The 20836-nt window shown below is 43.7% G+C and overlaps 1 protein-coding gene across 3 annotated transcripts in view; it reads right to left on the reverse strand.

The window, feature by feature from the left end:
* zbtb7c (zinc finger and BTB domain containing 7C) overlaps nt 1-15501 on the reverse strand; it is a 116305-nt gene extending 100804 nt beyond the window's left edge. The window contains exons 1-2 of one of the 3 annotated variants that reach the window (XM_078409409.1): nt 15368-15382; nt 9657-9688 (exon numbers count right to left, since the gene is read on the reverse strand). The gene's annotated coding sequence lies outside the window, so the exon portion shown is untranslated. Of the gene's footprint in view, nt 1-9656; nt 9689-13786; nt 13851-15367 lie in introns of those variants that run through there. The other 2 variants (XM_078409380.1, XM_078409398.1) reach the window with 2 other exon arrangements.
* Between the last annotated feature and the right edge of the window lie 5335 nt (nt 15502-20836).

The raw sequence follows: 20836 nt of genomic DNA on the forward strand, positions 1-20836 counted from the left end.
TGTATACAAGCCTAGTTGCTCCAGTCTTTGAACGTATGACAGTCCCGCCATTCTGGGAAATAACCTAGTAAACCTACGCTGCACGCCCTCAATAGCAAGAATATCCTTCCTCAAATTTGGAGACCAAAACTGCACACAGTACTCCAGGTGCGGTCTCACTGGGGCCCTGTACAACTGCAGAAGGACCTCTTTGCTCCTATACTCAACTCCTCTTGTTATGAAGGCCAACATTCCATTGGCTTTCTTCACTGCCTACTGTACCTGCATGCTTCCTTTCAGTGACTGATGCACTAGGACACCCAGATCTCGTTGTACGTCCCCTTTTCCTAACTTGACACCATTCAGATAATACTCTGCCTTCCTATTCTTACCACCAAAGTGGATAAGCTCACACTTATCCACATTAAACTGCATCTGCCATGCATCCGCCCACTCACACAACCTGTCCAAGTCACCCTGCAACCTCTTAGCATCTTCCTCACAGTTCACACTACCACCCAGCTTTGTATCATCTGCAAATTTGCTAATGGTAATTTTAATCCCTTCATCCAAGTCATTAATGTATATTGTAAATAGCTGCGGTCCCAGCACCGAGCCTTGCGGTACCCCACTAGTTACTGCCTGCCATTCTGAAAGGGACCCATTTATCCCCACTTTTTGCTTTCTGTCTGTCAAACAATTTTCTATCCATGTCAGTACCCTACCTCCAATACCATGTGCTCTAATTTTGCCCACTAATCTCCTATGTGGAACCTTGTTAAAGGTTTTCTGAAAATCAAGGTACACCACATCCTATACTGTAATACAGACACTTCCGATATTCCCTTCTCCCTCTCAATTTGTAGAGTAAAACTTATCACATTGTGATCACTGTAATCCCCGTTGCTATACTGTAATACAGACACTTCCGATATTCCCTTCTCCCTCTCAATTTGTAGAGTAAAACTTATCACATTGTGATCACTGCATCCTAATGGCTCTTTTACCTCGAGTCCCCTTATCAGATCAGGTTCATTACACAACACTAAATCCAGAATTGCCTTCTCCCTAGTAGGCACCAGTACAAGCTGTTCTAAGAATCCATCTCGGAGACACTCCACAAACTCTCTTTCCTGGGGTCCATTACCAACCTGATTTTCCCAGTCTACCTACATGTTGAAATCTCCCATAACCACCGTAGCATTACATTTGCGACATGCCAATTTTAGCTCCTGATTCAACTTGCACCGTAGGTCAAGGCTACTGTTTGGGGGGCCTGCAGATAACTCCCATTAGGGTCCTTTTACCCTTACAATTCCTCATTTCTATCCATACTGATTCTACATCTCCTGATTCTATGTCACCCCTTGCAAGGGAGTGAATATCATTCCTCACCAACAGAGCGACCCCACCCCCTCTGCCCACCTGTCTGTCTTTTCTATATGTTGTGTACCCCTGAATATTCAGTTCCCAGCCCTGGTCCTCTCGTAGCCATGTCTCAGTGATTCCCACATCATACTTGCCAATGTCTAACCGAGCCTCAAGCTCATCCACTTTATTTCTTATACCGCGCATTTAAATACAACACTTTAATTTCCGTATTCCCCTCCCCTCTCACACCGGTCACAATTGGCCCTGACCTTACTCTCTTATCCCTTCTAGAACTTGAGCCAGCACCGCCATTTATTGTGATCATGGCTGATCATCTACAATCAGTAACCCGTGCCTGCCTTCTCCCCATAATCCCTCGATTCCACTAGCCTCTAGAGCTCTATCTAACTCTCTTTTAAATTCATCCAGTGAATTGGCTTCCACTGCCTTCTGTGGCAGAGAATTCCACAAATTCACAACTCTCTGGGTAAAAAAGTTTCTTCTCACCTCAGTTTTATTCTAATCAAGCATTCTTTTAAGTTTAAATAATTTTAATTTCTGAAGAACAAAATAAGTGAAATAATGTCTCTGGGGAAAATGTTGTAAGAGCTCTGAAATAAACATGTGCCTGTGACAAGTGACAAGTCTAGGGCCACCTCGCCCTTTAAAAGCTCATTATGTTATTCGATGATGGAATCCTCCCCTTTCCCATGCCCTATGGTGCCCCATGCAGTCTCAAGATATTTTCATGCAGAAGCCAATGAAACCTTTTTTGCCAATCTAAATAGAAGATGACTACTCCTTCTCATGCAAACAAAATTTCTTACAAGATTTATTATTATATTTTTAGGATACAAAATGTCTCCTTTTAATTGCAGATTAAATCTAAGCTTCAACAGTACCAATACGTTTTGGAGTTATTCAATATTTAATCAATGTCCACAGCAAATCATTGACATTTAGTACAATTTACTAAATTTATGAAAGCGCTATATAAATAAAAATGTATTAATTTATGATTATAAATTCATCATAAAAATGTGAACTTTGCAAAAGGGCTTTTTCTTCCAGAGACGTCCTTGGGAAACATACTGGGAGCCAAATATAATGGCCAAATAAATTAGTGCAGGGATTTCAATGTATCATTAACCCATGCACAGAAGGACACACCGAACTGGAGTAACTCAGCAGTTCAGGCAGCATCTCTGGAGAACATGGATAGGGGAGGGGTCAGGGCCCTGCTTCATTTGGACAGGTACATGGACAGGAAAGATTAAGAGGGATATGGTCCAAATCGGGGCAAATGTAGATGGCTTCGGGTTGAGACCCTTCTTCAATAACCCATGCTTGTTGATTGCTGGGTATATTAGCAGTGAGTCAATATCTGGAACTTCTAATTACAATTAAAGCTATCCCCTAATACAAAATCTAGCCCTCTCTTGAGGGGAGTTGCACTATTGTGGGAATGGATATTGGCAACAGTGCAGGAAATAATTAGGGCCTGGGAATGACACAATATGCTGACTGCATGGACGACTTGCCAGCAAAGATGAAAAAAAATAAGATTGATGTCTTCTGTCTGCAGAGGCACAAAGGATCCTCCATCCACACGATCAAGATCAATAGGTAACTTCCAATATTATTTTATATTCACTCATTCTCGGGCAGTACTCAATTCATCATAACTCAACCATGCATGTGACAACAAGTTCAACAAATAAATACTCGTAACAGCTTTGTCAGCCATAGAGACTGTTCAACATTCACTGACACACCTCCCTTTCTACTGAAGGACAATATGGTACATAACTAAAAGGAGCAAGAAACTAACTTGAAGGGAGAGGGCACCTATCCAACCTACAATCCATGAGCAAGTGTGCTGGTCATTTTGGTATGGTTGGTGAGGGACTGACCGGCAGAGGAAATGAGGCCATTGCAAATGACTTTCCACATTTTTAATCACATTTGCAGAGAACATACATCAAGATGTTGCCTGAACTGAAGGACTTTTGTAAGAGCGTCAAACAGCATTGAAACTTCGGCCCAAATGGACAATGCTAACCAAGACACCCCATCCAAGTTAGTCCCATTTATCATATCATATCATATCATATCATATATATACAGCCGGAAACAGGCCTTTTCGGCCCTCCAAGTCCGTGCCGCCCAGCGATCCCCGTACATTAACACTATCCTACACCCACTAGGGACAATTTTTACATTTACCCAGCCAATTAACCTACATACCTGTACGTCTTTGGAGTGTGGGAGGAAACCGAAGATCTCGGAGAAAACCCACGCAGGTCACGGGGAGAACGTACAAACTCCTTACAGGATCGAACCTGAGTCTCCGGCGCTGCATTCGCTGTAAAGCAGCAACTCTACCGCTGCGCTACCGTGCCGCCCATTTCTCTGCATTCAGCCCTTATCTCTCTAAATACTTGCATGTTACAGTTCAAATGTCTCTTAAATATTGTTATTGTACCTGCCTCAACTACTATCTCTGGCAAAAAAAAAACCAAAGTGCTAGAGTAACTCAGCAGATCTAGATGACACATTTGGATAAGGCACAGGCATGGGGGGCGGGGGAGAAGAGGGGTGGAGGGTTTAGGTTGTTATCTAAAACTGGTGAATTCACTGTTCATAACATTGGGTTGTAAGCTACCCAAGCAGAATATAAGGTATAAAACATATTGTGTCGATAGAAGAAATATTTTCCCCTGGTGTGTTAAACATAATAAGGCAAAGGTGAGAGGGACGAGATGAAAGGGGATCCGAGGGGAAAGATTCTTTTTACAGTGAGCGATTGATGTCTGGAATATGGTGCCAGAGGTGATGGTGGAATCACATACAATCACTGTGTTTCAGATGCATTTAGTCATGCATTTGAATAGGCAAAGTATGGAAGGTTACTGACCTAATGCAGACAAATGCAAAGTATGGAAGGGTACAGAACTAATGCAGGATTAGTGTAAATTGGCAAAATGGTCAACAAGGATATGGTGGATCGAAGGACCGTTTCTGCACTGTATCCAGCATTCCTTACTCCTACTTGCCATCCCCTTCATTTCAACAAAGACATGTTCAGCTTGAACTGTCACTATCACTAAAACATCCCACTTTCAGGCTATCCCTTTGTCTACAAACAACCTACTTCAATAAAGTCCTGTCTGATACCATCAAAGTTGGTCTTCCCCAAACGAGGCATTTCATTTTAGGAACTCAAACCAGTGCAGGACCTTCACAGTGTTCGCAAGAGTCCTGGAGAATGTGGTAGACCTGAAGGATCTATGAGCATAAATACATAGTTCCCTGAATGTGGCATCACAGGTAGATAGGTTGGTGAAGAAGGCGGTGCTCATCAGTCAGGGAGATGAGTATAGGAAAAGGAATGTAATGTTTCAGCTGTGCAAGCCATTCGTGAGGTCTCGTTTGACAAAAAGTGTTCACACTGGCATCCAACAGGAAAAAGCCACACCATTTATTGTGTGTGTACTTACTGAAAGTTTAGAATCAAATATAGGGTGACTAATGCAGTACAATTCAGAAATATATTTAAATACTTTCTAAAAGTTAAATTAGAAACATGAATTTTACTTGTATATTGTCCTGGGGTGGAGTTGGATCCATTGGAGGTGGTCTTGGAGGGGAGGATGCTGCTCAAACTGAGGAGCATCTTGGACAATACAGCTCACCCCCTCCATGACACACTGGTCAACCTGAGGAGCACCTTCAGCAACAGACTGGTTCCACCGAGATGCAGCACAGAATGCCACAGGAGATCCTTTTTCCCCTGTGGCTATCAAACTGTACAACTCCTGCCTCTTCTATTGTGGGGTAGACTGACTCCCCCCCCCACCAATCTTTGCACATCCCCAATCCTGGACTTTCCACTCGTCACTTTGATTTCATGTTTCATGTATCCTGTGGTGTTTTATGACTTTTGGCAGACCAATTTCTCTCCTGGGATAAATAAAGTTCTATCGTATCGTATCATATCGTATATGCGTAAGGCTTGTATGCACACAGCTAACCATCAAGAACATCTGTGAGAAAGCTTGTAATCCTGATTTCTGAGAAGAGAGAATAAAATATAGGCATGGCTCAAATCAAAAAGTGCTTCAGTAGTTTTCCTTGTATAACAGTGGATAGCAAGTTGTGAGATATTATAAATAGCTTCAGATTCATGTTCATAAGTCATAGGAGCAGAATTACGCTATTTGGGCCATCGTCTACTCTGTGGCGGCTCCCACAACGCGCCACAACTCCACCATTCAATCATGGCTGATCCATCGTTCCCTCTCAACTCCATTCTCCTGCCTTCTCCCCATAACCCTTGACACCCTTACTAATTAAGAATCTGTCAATCTCCCCCTTCAAAATGCCTAATGACGCCCTCCACAGCTGTCTATGGCAATGAACTCCACAGATTCACCACTCTCTGACAATAGAAACACCTCCTCGTCTTTCAGAAGGTATTCTGCCCTAGACTCGCCCACTAGTGGAAACATTCTCTCCGCATTCTCTCTCTCTATTCTGGCATTTCACTATTCAGTAAGTTTCAATGAGGCTTCGCCCTAATCCTTCTAAACTCCTGCGAGTACAAGCCCAATGCTGTCAAATGCTCATCATATGTTAATCCAATCATTCCCGGGATCATTCTGGTAAACCTCCTCTGGACCCTCTCCAGCGTTAGCACATCCTTCCTCAGATATGGGGCCCAAAACTACTCACAATACTCCAAATGCAGCCTGACCAGTGCTTTATGAAGCCTCAGCATTACAATAGACAATAGGTGTAGGAGTAGGCCATTCAGCCCTTCGAGCCAGTACTGCCATTTACTGTGATCATGACTGATCATCCACAATCAATACCCCGTTCCTGCCTCCTCACCATATCCCTTGACTGAGCTATCTTTAAGAGCTCTATCTACCTCTCTCTTGAAAGCATCCAGAGAGTCGGTCTCCACTTCCTTCTGAGGCAGAGAATTCCACAGATTCACAACAATTTGGGTGAAAAGGTTTTTCCTCGTCTCCGTTCTAAATGGCCTGCCCCTTATTCTCAAACTGTGGCCCCTGGTTCTGGACTTCCCCCAACATCGGGAACATGTTTCCTGCTTCTAGCGTGTCCAGTCCCTTAATAATCTTATATGTTTCAATAAGATCCCCTCTCATCCTTCTAAATTCCAGTGTATACAAGCCTAGTCGCTCCAGTCTTTCAACATATGACCGTCCCGCCATCCCAGGAATTAACCTCGTGAACCTACGCTGCACTCCCTCAATAGCAAGAATGTCCTTCCTCAAATTTGGAGACCAAAACTGCGCACAATACTCAAGGTGTGGTCTCTCCAGGGCCCTACACAACTACAGAAGGACCTCTTTTCTCCTCCACACAACTCCTCTTGTTATGAAGGCCAACATGCCATTAGCTTTCTCCACTGCCTGCTCTACCTGCATGCTTACTTTCAGTGACTGACGTACAAGGACACCCAGATCTCATTGTACTTCCCCTTTTCCTAACTTGACACCATTCAGATAATAATCTGCCTTCCTGTTCTTCACATTTATCCACATTAAACCGCATCTGCCAAGCATCTGCCCACTCACCCAACCTGTCCAAGTCACCCTGCATCCTCATAGCATCCTCCTCACAGTTCACACTGCCACCCAGCTTTGTCATCTGGATGTTTACCTGGATTTTCAGAAAGCCTTTGATAGGGTGCCACACGTGAGGGTGCTAAAGAAGATGACAGCCCATGGTATTACATCCCTGTTTTTTACACTCTGGTCCTCTCGAAATGAATGCTAACATTGCATTTGCCTTCCTTCCTTTCAACTTGCAAATTAACCTTTTGGGAATCCTGCAACAGCACTCACAAGTCCCTTTGCACCTCCAATTTCTGAATCCTTTCTCCATTTACAAAATAGTTTATGCCTTTTTTCCTGCTACCAAAATGCATGACTCCACACTTTGCTGCGCTGCATTCCATCTGCCACCTCTCTGCCCACTCTCCCAACTTGTCCAAGTCCTTCTGCAGAGTCCCTCCTTTCTCTACACAACCTGCCCCTCCACCTATCTTTGTATCATCCGCAAACTTGTATACAAAACTTCCAATTCCCTCATCCAAATCATTAATATGCAACGTGAAGAGTAACAGCCCTGTTGAATACTGCTTCTCACTGGCAGTCAACCAGAAAAAGCCCCCTTTATTCCCACTCTCTGCCTTCTACCAGTCTGCCAACCTTCTATCCAAGCTATTATCTTCCCTCGAATACCATGGGCTCTCATCCTCTTTGGAACCCTCACAAAGGTTTTCTGAAAATCCAGGTAAACATCTAGACTCTCCTACCATTTATTTCACAATAGACAATAGGTGGAGGAGGAGGCCATTCGGCCCTTCGAGCCAGCACCGCCATTCAATGTGATCATAGCTGATCATTCTCAATCAGTATCCGTTCCTGCCTTCTCCCCATACCCCCTGACTCCGCTATCCTTAAGAGCTCTATCTAGCTCTCTCTTGAATGCATTCAGAGAATTGGCCGCCACTGCCTTCTGAGGCAGAGAATTCCACAGATTCACAACTCTCTGACTGAAAAAGTTTTTCCTCATCTCAGTTCTAAATGGCCTACCCCAACATTGGGAACATGTTTCCTGCCTCTAACGTGTCCAACCCCTTAATAATCTTATACGTTTCGATAAGATCTCCTCTCATCCTTCTAAATTCCAGTGTATACAAGCCTAGTTGCTCCAGTCTTTGAACGTATGACAGTCCCGCCATTCTGGGAAATAACCTAGTAAACCTACGCTGCACGCCCTCAATAGCAAGAATATCTTTCCTCAAATTTGGAGACCTCTCCAGCACACTGTACTCCAGGTGCGGTCTCACTAGGGCCCTGTACAACTGCAGAAGGACCTCTTTGCTCCTATACTCAACTCCTCTTGTTATGAAGGTCAACATTCCATTGGCTTTCTTCACTGCCTGCTGTACCTGCATGCTTCCTTTCATTGACTGATGCACTAGGACACCCAGATCTCGTTGAACTCCCCCTCCTCCTAACTTGACACCATTCAGATAATAATCTGCCTTTCTATTCTTACTTCCAAAGTTAATAACCTCACACTTATCCACATTAAACTGCATCTGCCATGCATCCGCCCACTCACACAACCTGTCCAAGTCACCCTGCAACCTCATAGCATCTTCCTCACAGTTCACACTACCACCCAACTATGTATCATCTGCAAATTTGCTAATGGTACTTTTAATCCCTTCATCCAAGTCATTAATGTATATTGTAAATAGCCGCGGTCCCAGCACCGAGCCTTGCGGTACCCCACTAGTTACTGCCTGCCATTCTGAAAGGGACCCATTAACCCCACTCTTTGCTTTCTGTCTGCCAACCAATTTTCTATCCATGTCAGTACCCTACCTCCAATACCATGTGCTCTAATTTTGCCCACTAATCTCCAATGTGGAACCTTGTCAAAGGCTTTCTGAAAGTCAAGGTACACCACATCCACCGGCTCTCCCCTGTCAATTTTCCTAGTTACATCCTCAAAGAATTCCAGAAGATTAGTCAAGCATGATTTCCCCTTCGTAAATCCATGCTGACTCGGAACAATCCTGTTACTACTATCCAAATGCTCTGCGATTTCGTCTTTTATAATTTATAAAGGAAATCCTTCAGATTCCAACAGATAAGATCTCCTCTTCACAAACCCATGCTGACTCCAGCCTATTTTATCATGTGCTGCTGAGTAATCAGAAACCTCATCCTTTATAATGGAATCTACAATCTGACCAACCACTGAAGTCAGGCTAACCATCCTCTAGTTTCCCTTGTGTTTGCTTCGCTCCCTTCTTGAACAGCGCAGTAATATTTGTAATTTTCCAGTCCTCTGGGACCACTCCTGACTCTAGTCATTCTTGAAAGATCACCACTAATCCCTCCACGATCTCTAAAGCTCAGTTCAGTTTATTCAGTTCAGTTTTGTTTAATGTCAAGTGTTGTGAGGTACAGTGAAAAGCTTTTGTTGCATGCTAACCAGTCAGCGGAAAGATAATACATGATTACATTCGAGCCATTTACAGTGTATAGAAATTTAAGAGTGTGGTGCGATTGTAAGAAGTGATTGTGGATTTAGTTCTGTGGCTAGCATGCAAATAGTCGCCTGGGTTGAGCGACATCTTGGAAGCAGTTAACTTTTTCAGTATCCTAGGATGTCGTCCATCTGGTCCAGGTTACTCATCCACCTTCAGATCGAAAGACATCAAACATAAAGATGGAGAGGAGATGATTGCCCACCTCTTTGCAGTGTGTGGATTTGCTAAGACGGTCTAGAGAAAGATGAAAAAGTCCTTGTCATTGTTCATCCTTAGCAGCTGCCTAACAGAGATCTCCCTGATTTATGGGCTATTCTCACGGACACGCACAGAGACAGACATCATGCCGCTGGAAGACCTTTAATTTGGTGAAATACACTCTTTAGTCTACCCGAAACATGTGGGTCTTCCAGCACAGCACAGCACAGTAAGAGAATGCTGCTGACTGGCCCATTCCAAACTGCAGAAAAATGTGTTAGAAACATAGAAACAAAGAAAATGGGTGCAGGAGAAGGCCATCCAGCCCTTTGAGCTAGCACCGCCATTCAATATGATCTGGCTGATCATTCAAAATTAGTACCCGGTTCCTGCTTTCCCCCCCTATCCCTCGATTCCCTTAGCCCTACGAGTCTGAAGAAGTCGACCCAAAAGGCCCCCATTCCTTCTCTCCAGAGATGCTGCCTGTCCCGCTGAGTTACTCCAGCATTTTGTGTGTAACTCTACGAGTTATATCTAACCCTCTCTTGAAAGCATCCAGTGAATTGGCCTCCACTGCCTTCTGTGGCAGAAAATTCCACAGATTCACAAGAAGTTCTGACTACCCAAGGCGAAGGCTCCGTAGGAGAGAACCACAGGCTAGAGTCATTCCGCTGCTGGACATTGAGGGGCTTAGTCTGGTGGGGATATCCCTCAAACAAGAGAAGGGACATCATCCATGGGGGCCATATGAGTGGCAATAGTACAATGTGTAAAGAAAAAGGGAAATGCTAACACAACTGGGCATAACACTAGCAATATTTAACGTACGGACACAAAGGATTTTTGTAGTGTTTTTATTTTATTTACATTTTATATTACGAATAAGGTTTATTTTGAAATGAAAACAAAAGATTGATAGCCACTGGCAATGCGAGACGCACTCTGCACTGAAGTTGTATATGAGAGGGCAGCAAGTGGCAGATTTTAGAGAGGCTATCAGTGTGGAAATGTTGACATGTAACACATTGTTCCATGCTGATGTTTGATTATGATAATTAATCCCTGTACAAACACCAACACCCTTGCATCTCTTCCCCCTCTATGGATGCCATTCTACTCATTTTCCCTTCATGCTGCAAAAATTCTTCAGTGCTTCCCTGTTCATAACACTACCTGTAAAGGACTACAGAAGGTACCATACACTTGCAGAGTTGTGCAAAGAACAGTTCAGTAATATTTACCATTATCTATCATTCAGTAAGATCATGGTTGATTTTTCAACTCAATGCCAACTTCCTGCAGTATACCAATTCTCCCCAACAACCGCCAAATTAAGTAGATCAGTAATTAGCTTAAATATATTGGATGATCCCTTTAAATAGCACTGGTGGGATGATTCCCTGTTCAACTTTCAGGTTAAAAAACTGCACCGCAGAACTCCAAAATTGCAGAGTTTGTATCTTCATGCTGATCAACGCTACTTATTCTATATACCGTCAGTCAAATTCATTGCCTGTATACCATTGCCTTGACCAATCTAAAATTCAAAGTAATTTTGTGGGTGATGGTAACAATGCTGGACAGCAGCTTCAATTGAGCATGATCTGGCACATAAAATGAATTCCAACAATGCAAAACCTGTACATTTTCATAACCAACATGTTTTTTCCCATTCTACATTTCAATAAATTCCTTTCAAATCTGCTTTTCAACTTTACCACAAAGCATCTGTAACATTACATCAGTTTTCCTCTCTCTACACATGCTGTCTGACTTGTTAGGTACTTCTAGCATTTTTTTAATTTTAGATTTCCACAAATAGTAGTAGAAACAACAAACTGCAGATACTGCCTTACAAAAAAAAGTGCTGTAGTAACTCAGTGGCCAGGCAGCATCTTTAGGAGAACATGGATCCTAAGTTTCGGATGGGACCCTTTTTCAGACCCTGACTTCAGAGTATGATGAAGAGTCCAACATGAAACCTCACCTATCTATGCTCCCCAGAGATGCTGTCTGACCCACAGAGTTATTCCAGCACTTTGAGTCTTTTACTACTGAAATTCTATAGTTTTGTATCTTACATTCCAACATAATAATGCATTACATTTATATAGCGCTTTTCAAACACTCAAAGACGCTTTACAGGGATTTCTAGAACATAGAGAAGTGAATAAATAGATAAATAAGTAAACGAACAGAGAAAGGAGACAGAAGGTGAGGTGACCTTCAGTGGTTGAAGGCAGTGCTGAAGAGGTGAGACTTCAGTGATGTTTTGAATGTGGTGAGTGAGGAGGAGTCTCTGACGGTTTGGGGTAGTGAGTTCCATAGGGTGGGAGCAGCGATGGAGAAAGCTCTGTCCTCCCAGGATCTGAGTTTGGTCCGGATGGGGGGGGACAGGAGATTGGCAGCAGCAGAGCGGAGGGTGCAGGTGGGAGTGTGCCTGTGGAGGAGGTCAGTCAGGTAGGATGGGGCCAGGTTATGGAGGGCTTTGTAGGTCATGAGGAAGATTTTGTATTGGATTCTCTGGGGGATGGGGAGCCAGTGGAGTTTGTAAAGGACGGGGGTGATATGGTCACGGATCGGGGATTGGGTGAGTAGACGGGCAGCGGAGTTTTGAATGTATTGAAGTTTACTGATGATTTTTGAGGGTGAGCCATAGAGGAGGCTGTTGCAGTAGTCCAGACGGGAGGTGATGAAGGCGTGGATGAGGGTTTCTGCAGCTGTGAAGGAGAGGGATGGACGGAGACGGGCAATGTTTTTGAGGTGGAAGATGGCTGTCTTTGTGATGTGTTTGTCGAAGGAGAGGGTTTGATCAAAGATGATTCCAAGATTCCAGATGTGAGGGGAGGTGGATACTGGGAGACCATCAATATTGAGGATGAAGTTTTGGGTGGATTTGATGAGCGTTTTTGGACCAATGATGATTTCAGATTTGTTGCAGTTGAGTTTGAGGAAATTTGATTGAAGCCAAGATTTTATTTCAGAGATGCAGTTTGTCAGTGTAGAGTGTGTGGTGGTGGAGATTGACTTGGTGGAGATGAGGAGCTGGATATCATCGGCGAAGCAGTGGAAGTTGAGACCATGACGGCGGATTAATTGACCAAGGGGGAACAGGTAGAGGATGAAGAGGAGGGGGCCAAGGACTGAGCCTTGGGGGACACCTTGGGGGAGGGGAGCGGTGGGGGATTTACAGTTGTTAATGGAGATGAACTGGTGCCTGTCAGAGAGGTAAGATTTGAACCAGGATAGGGCTGTGCCGGTGATGTTAAAGGAGGTTTCAAGTCGGGTGAGGAGAATGGAGTGATTTATGGTGTCAAAGGCGGTGCTGAGGTCAAGTAGGATGAGGATGTTGAGGTTGCCAGCGTCAGAGGAGAGGAAAAGGTCCTTTGTGATTTTGAGGAGCGCAGTTTCAGTACAGTGGTTGGAGCGGAATCCGGATTGGAAAGTTTCATACAGGTTATTGATAGAGAGGTGGTATTTGAGTTGGGAAGCTACAGCACGTTCCAAAACTTTGGACAGAAATGGTAGGTTGGAGATTGGTCTGAAGTTGTTTGGGGTGTCAGGGTTGAGACCAGGTTTTTTCAGAATGGGGGTGACAGCAGCGATTTTGAGGGATGGCGGGACGATGCCAGTGGACAGGGAGGAGTTTATTGTTGCAGTGATAAGTGGAGAGAGAGCAGGAAGGCAGGCCTTGACAAAGCTGGAGGGGATGGGGTCCAGAGAGCAGGTGGCAGTTTTTATTCCTGTGAAGAGGTCAGAGAGGTCAGTGGTGGAGACTGGGGAGAACTGAGGCAGGGGTTGACAGGATAAGGGGGGGGGCAGGTGGTTTGAGGGGGAGCAGGTGCGTTGGTGGTTAAGGTGCTGTAGATGCTGTCTATTTTGCAACATAGTTTGTTTCTTCTCTCTGCTGTGTTTATTCTCCTCCTATTTACATCTCCAGCAATTGAAAAACCTTCAGCACTATTTTTCAGCCAGCACAAACTGCAGTATCACCAGTTTAGTCACCAATTTAAGAAGCAATACTGGTAAATGTACTTAATTTAGACATTTAGTTCACAAACATGTACTATCTTTCGGTCTTTCTCCAGAGATTGAAATACATGAATTTATTCAACACAGCACATATTTTTGCACCTTTTAGGTTTTTGTCCAGCAGCTTCAAGTGGTACTTTTACTTCATCATAATAATTGCTGAAAGCATTTACTTGGACAATGACAAAATGGAAGATAAATGTTATTTGCTCTTTGCTGTTGTGCTGCACCTTACTGTCAGGACCACTTTATCCTGCTGACCTAGTGTAATTATTCCAATTTCTCAAACTGACCATTCTAGGCCATATTAGGATGCTGGTGTTTCCATGGTAAATGGTCTGATAAATATGATACATATTTCAGCAAATAGCCATAAAAAAATTAAAGAACAAATACTAATTATTCAACACTGATATAACCTTATTTTCTTAAACAATTCAATAAATGTTTTTTTTTTTAAACTACCTTGGGCTCAACATCTATTTCTCATTTACCAACCAAAAATGCAATTAACTATATTTGGATCTCCAAATGATTCATAGTGCATAAACCTTGACTTAAGTCTGCTTTGCAACCTTACTGTTTTCAAATTGTTGACAGCTAACTCAACAGACTTCATATTTTTTTCGTCAAAACATCAAAGAAAATAAATATTTCTACTGTAGAAAATACTACAATCACCAAATCCCACAACCTTCCCCTTTCTCAATCCTTTGTATGTATAATACAGTTTTAGGATTATCGCTCCCTTATGAAATTTGAACAACTTCTCAGAACTGCCCAACTCTTAACCTCTCAGCTAATACAATTCCTTAATATTACCCCAAATCCTTGAAATAAATCTCTGACAAAGGGCTAACACCATGTTATCTATCTTATGGATATGTACAATAACCTGCTGAATAGGCTATCTCAACTACAATAGGACTACAGTTAACTATGCTACAGCTACCACAATTAACTATGTGAACTTCACATTAAAAAGACAATATTTGGGGGCAGTCAGTGGTCACATGTAATTAATGACCAATTGTGACACAGTGGAGACATAGGAGGCTTGTGGTACCCCATTTCAGCAAAGAGTCAGGGGAAGGAAGCTTAGCCTTCATAAAATAAAACATCAAATTAAATAATAGTACTATTTAAATAATCAATTCAAATCGGTCATGTAGAATGCTTCCACAACCAAGCCATCCACAATACTGGAGAATCCTGTGACACACCCATACCTGTGAATATTCTCCAATACAACCACTGACAAGCTCCCTTAAGCTTATTCCAGAAATCAGTGAATGAGCTGACGGTACATACCTTACAACAGTTACCACTGACAAACTCGTTACATCTGGATTAACTAGTTCATTTATAATCTACCACCTATTTCCATGTAATGCAAATTGCGGGACAAACTCCCTCAATCCTGTCTCGCCTGACCACTGAGTGACATTTTCCTTGTTTTTTTCCCCATCCAGACACACTAGCCCTACTGACAATCCCTCAATCCCCGGGAAAGTATTAGTCTGTCTCGATGCAAATACATGATCTGTCCAAAACTAAAAATCCCCCTGCACGCTTTCCTTTTATACCAAAAATATAAAAATAAACCATCCTGACAAGTTTACCATGATATACTGCAACAATTTTCACATAGAAGAAGCACACACACAGATATTCAGACAGTACCTGTTGTGTCTTCTCCAGCCAGTGTTAACTGCTGTTATTTATTTTCCCCTTCAGATTTTTGTTTTAAATTTCTCTTCCCTCCATCAGCCCACAGTCCCTGCTGATGGTGTGTCAGTGAATCAGGAGCCCGGATGGATGGATGGATGTGTGTGCCTCCACTCCCCTCCCTCCCTCTCCCTCTCTCCCCCTCCCATCTCCTGCAATTGTGAAAGATGTGGTTGCTAAGGGAATTGTGTGGGGGGGGGGGGGGGGGGTGCGGACGAAAAAAAAAACCCAGCGCCCAACCTTACACTAAAAAAGGAGAGGGATTAAAAAAAAACCAGATAGATTGTCCGTCCACTCACGTAGCAGCTAGGACTACGTTCACAGGTGTGGGGGCGTTATTGACGGACAACGCTGGCGGCCAGTGAGCGGGAGGCAGCGCGCGCCTGCCCGTCCCGCCATCTCCTCCAACCGTCATCTCCTCCAACCGTCATCCGGGGAGGCGGGAAATCGCCGCCAATTGGAAAAGAACCATCATCGACGAGTCAATTAGAGTTGAAGGCCAGCCCCGCACTCCCACCCTGGCTGTGTGCTTCAAACCTCACCGCCTCCTCCGGCTGCGCTCCCTGCAAGATCGGGGAGTTTCAGCCATGCAAGGGCAGGCCACGCAGAGGTAAGGGGTTTGCTTCCCTGCGTGAACCACCCCCCCCCCGCCATTTGACCAACGCCTGGTTGTTAGAAGACGGCAACCATAGCCATTAAACAAAAGGATGCAGGAAAATAACTGCAGATGCTGGCACAAATCGAAGGTGTCACAAAATACTGGAGTAACTCAGCGGGTCAGGCAGCATCTCAGCCAGGAGAGAAGGAATGGGTGACGTTTCGGGTCGAGACCCTTCTTCAGACTGAACAAACAAAAGGACTGAAGAAGGGTCTCGACCCGAAACGTCACCCATTCCTTCTCTCGTGCTACTGTATGTTTCATTTTTTTTCCATTGGAACCTAATCAGATGTACAGCACTTTGGTCAACGTGGGTTGTTTTTAAATGTGCTATACAAATAAAATTGACTTGACTTGACTCCTGAGATGCTGCCTGACCTGCTGAGTTACTCCAGCATTTTGTGAATAAATACCTTCGATTTGGACCAACATCTGCAGTTATTTTCTTAAACAAAAGGATGCAATCGGCCAAGGTGCCCGAGTGTAAACCAATGACTGGGTCCAATAGTAGAGACAAAAAGCTGGAGTAACCCAGCATCTTTGGAGAAAATGAATGAATGTTATGAATGAAGCTATGTTAAAAATGTATCGATGATAAAGGAAACGGTTCCGCTGAGTTACTCCAGCTTTTTGTGTCTGTCTTCGGTTTCAAGCAACATCTGCAGTTCCTTCCGACACACTGTGGGTCCAATGGTGGTGTGATGTCGCGACCTGGTTGACAGAAAATGAAAACATTAAAAGCAAAGCACTCCTCCTGCCGGTAACCCCAAATTAACGAAACAAATGACGGAAAACACTTGAGAGGAAACAGGCAGAAGTTTTGCAAGGCTATATAAACTTTGGTCAATGGTCATACATCATATTTGGGGGAAGGTATCACAAAATGCTGGAGTAACTCAGCAGGTCAGGCGGCATCTAGGAGAGAGGGAATGGGTATAAGAAAATAACTGCAGATGCTGGTACAAATCGATTTATTCACAAAATGCTGGAGTAACTCAGCAGGTCAGGCAGCATCTCGGGAGAGAAGGAATGGGTGACGTTTTGGGTCGAGACCCTTCTTCAGACTGAACTAATTATTTTCCTACTCATATTTGGGGAAGGTTAGAGATGTTCGTCCATGGAACTGATGCACTGCAATGCTGAGAACTATATTCTGCCCTCTGTATTGGACAGCATACAATACAAATTACACGTGACGATAATAAACCAGGACCTAAACAGAAGGCGTTTATTAATGTTTGAACGAGAAGGGAGCAAAGAACAAAAAGGAGAGGACAGTGATGGTTAAGGGGATGAATTATAATACAGCAGATTATGTTTAGAAACATAGAAAATAGGTGCAGGAGGAGGCCATTTAGCTCTTCGAGCCAGCACCACCATTCATTGTGATCATAGCTGATCATCCACAATCAGTAACCCGTGCCTGCCTTCTCCCCATATCCCTTGATTCCACTAGCCCCTAGAGCTCGATCTAACTCTCTTTTAAATTCATCCAGTGAATTGGCCTCAACTGCCTTCTGTGGCAGAGAATTCCACAAATTCACAACTCTCTGGTTGAAAAAGTTTTTTCTCATCTCAGTTTTAAATGGTCTCCCCTTTATTCTTAGACTGTGGCCCCTGGTTCTGGACTCCCTCAACATTGGGAGCATTTTTCCTGCATCTAGCTTGTCCAGCCCATTATAATTACAAAAAGGCCCAACAGAGGATGTACTTCCTGCGACAACTGAGGAAACACAATCTGGCACAGGCAATGATGGTCCAATACTACACTGATATCAGTGAGTCCGTCCTCATCTTCTCCATCATGGTCTGGTTTGGCTCAGCCACCAAGCACGACATCCGGAGGCTGCAAAGGATCGTTTTCTCAGCTGAGAAGGTTGTTGGCTGCAACCTTCCCCCCATTGACGAACTGTACACTGCAAGGGCCAGGAAGCGAGCGGGCAAGATCATCTCTGACCCCTCTCACCCTGGCCACAAAATCTTTGAAGCACTTCCCTCAAGGCAACTCCAGACTGTCAAAGCAGCCACAGCCAGACATAAAAACACCTTTTTTTCCCACGAGCAGTAGTTCTACTCAGTAACCAAAGTCTGTAGTCTCTTTTTTGCTCTGGTTTATTTTCACCTACATGTTTAGACCGTAATGTTGTATCCTTATTGTTTTGATGTGTTTATGCTTTATTCTTAATTGTTAACTGTATGTTTTTGTTGTCATTTGTGAGCGGAGCACCAAGGCACATTCCTTGTATATGCACATACTTGGCCAATAAACTTATTCATTCATTCATTCATTTTATACGTTTCTATAAGATCCCCTCTTATCCTTCTAAATTCCAGTGAATACAAGCCCAGTCTTTCCAATCTTTCCTCATATGACAGTCCCGCCATCCCGAGGATTAACCTTATGAACCTACGCTGCACTGCCACAATAGCAAGGATATCTTTCCTCAAATTGGGGGACCAAAACTGCACACAATACTCCAGATGTGGTCTCACCAGGGCCCTCTACAACTGCAGAAAGACCTCTTTACTCCTATACTCAAATCCTCTTGCTATGAAGACCAACATGCCATTAGCTTTCTTCACTGCCTGCTGTACCTGCATGCTTACTTTCAGTGACTGATGTGTTAAAGTCTGTTTTTTCTAGATAGACATGTACAAGGACACCCAGGTCTTGTTGCACTTCCCTTTTTCCTAATCTGACACCATTGAGATAATCTGCCTCCTTGTTCTTGCCGCCAAAGTGAATAACCTCACATTTATCTGCATCATACTGCATCTGCCATGCATCTGCCCACTCATTCAACCGGTCCAAGTCACCCTACAACATCCTAGCATCCTCTTCGCAGTTCACACTGCCACTTGCTTTGTGTCATCTGCAAACTTGCTAGTGTTACTTCTAATTCCTTCATCCAAATCATTAATATATATGGTAAATAGTTGCGGCCGCAACACCAAGCCTTGCAGCACTCCACTCGCCTCTGCCTGCCATTCTAAACAGGGCACGTTTACTCCTACTCTTTGCTTCCTGTCTGCCAACCATTTTTCTATCAATGTCAACACCCTACCCCTAATACTATGTGCTCTAATTTTGCTCACCAATCTCCCATGTGGGACCTTATCAAAGGCTTTCTGAAAGTCTAGATACACTACATCCACTGGCTCCCCTTCATTCATTTTACTTGTCACATCCTCAAAACATTCCAGAAGATTAGTCAAGCATGATTTCCCTTTCATAAATCCATGCTGACTTGGACTTATCCTTTTACTGCTATCCAAATGCACCGTTATTACCTCTTTAATAATTGATTCCAGCATCTATCCCACCACCGATGTCAGGCTAACTGGTCTGTAATTCCCTGTTTTCTCTCTCGCTCCTTTCTTGAAAAGTGGGATAACATTAGCCAACCCACAGGAACTGATTCTGAATCTATTGAACATTGGGAAATGATCATCAATGCATCCTCTATTTCTAGAGCCACCTCCCTGACTACCCTGGGATGCAGACCATCAGGCCCCGGGGATTTATCAACCTTCAGTCCCATCAGTCTACCCAAAACTATTTCTCGCCTAATGCAAATTACTTTTAGTTCCTTTATCCCCCTAGATCCTCCGTCCTCTGGTGCATCTGGGAGATTGTTTGTGTCTTCCTTAGTGAAGACAGATCCAAAGTACCTGTTCAACTCTTCTGCCATTTCCTTGTTACCCATAATAATTTCACCAGTGTCTGCCTTTAAGAGACCCACATTTGTCTTTGCTAATCTTTTTCTCTTAACATATCTAAAGAAGCTTTTACTGTCCTTCTTTATATTCTTGGCCAGCATCCCCTCGCACTTCATCTTTTCAGCCCGTATTGCCCGTTTTATTACCTTTTGTTGTCCTTTGAAAGTTTCCCAATCCTCTGCTACTCTTTGCTATGTTATAAATCTTTTCTTTTAGTTTTATTCCATCCCTAACTTCCCTTGTCAGCCACGGTTGCCTCCTACTCCCCTTAGAATCTTTCTTCCGCTTTGGAATGAAATGATCCTGCATCTTCTGGATTATGCCCAGAAATCCCTGCCATTGCTGTTCCACCTTCATTCCTGCTAGGATCCCTTTCCAGTCGACCTTGGCCAGCTCCTCTCTCATGTCTTCGTAGTCCCCTTTGTTCAACTGCAACACTGACACTTCTGGTTTAACCTTCTCCCTCTCAAATTGCAGATTAAAACATCATATTAAGGTCACTACCTCCTAGCGGTTCCTTTATCTTGAGTTCCCTTATTAAATCTGGTTAATTGGACAACACTAAATCCAGAATTGCCTTCTCTCTGGTAGGCTCCAGTAACAGCTGCTCTAAGAATCCATCTCGGAGGCACTCTACAAACTCCCTCTCTTGGGGTCCAGAACTAACCTGATTTTCCCAGTCTACCTGCATATTGAAATCTCCCATAACCACAATGGCATTACCTTTGTAACATGCCAATTTTAACTCATGCTTCAACTTGCACCCTACATCCGAGCTAATATTTGGGGGTCTGTAGATAACTCCAATTAGTGTCTTTTTACCTTTACAATTCCTCAACTCTATCCACAGTGACTCTACCTCGTCAGTCCCTTTGACACCCCTCACAAGGGACTGAATTTTGTCCCTCACCAACAGAGCTACCCCACCTCCTTTGCCCAACTGCCTGTCCTTTCTATAGGATGTATAACTCTGAATATTAAGTTCCCAGGCCTGATCCTCCTGCATCCACGTCTCTGTCATCCCCTCAATGAGAATGATCAGCCAT

Source organism: Rhinoraja longicauda, chromosome 1 (genome assembly GCF_053455715.1).
Source record: "Rhinoraja longicauda isolate Sanriku21f chromosome 1, sRhiLon1.1, whole genome shotgun sequence".
NCBI classification, from domain to species: domain Eukaryota; kingdom Metazoa; phylum Chordata; class Chondrichthyes; order Rajiformes; family Arhynchobatidae; genus Rhinoraja; species Rhinoraja longicauda.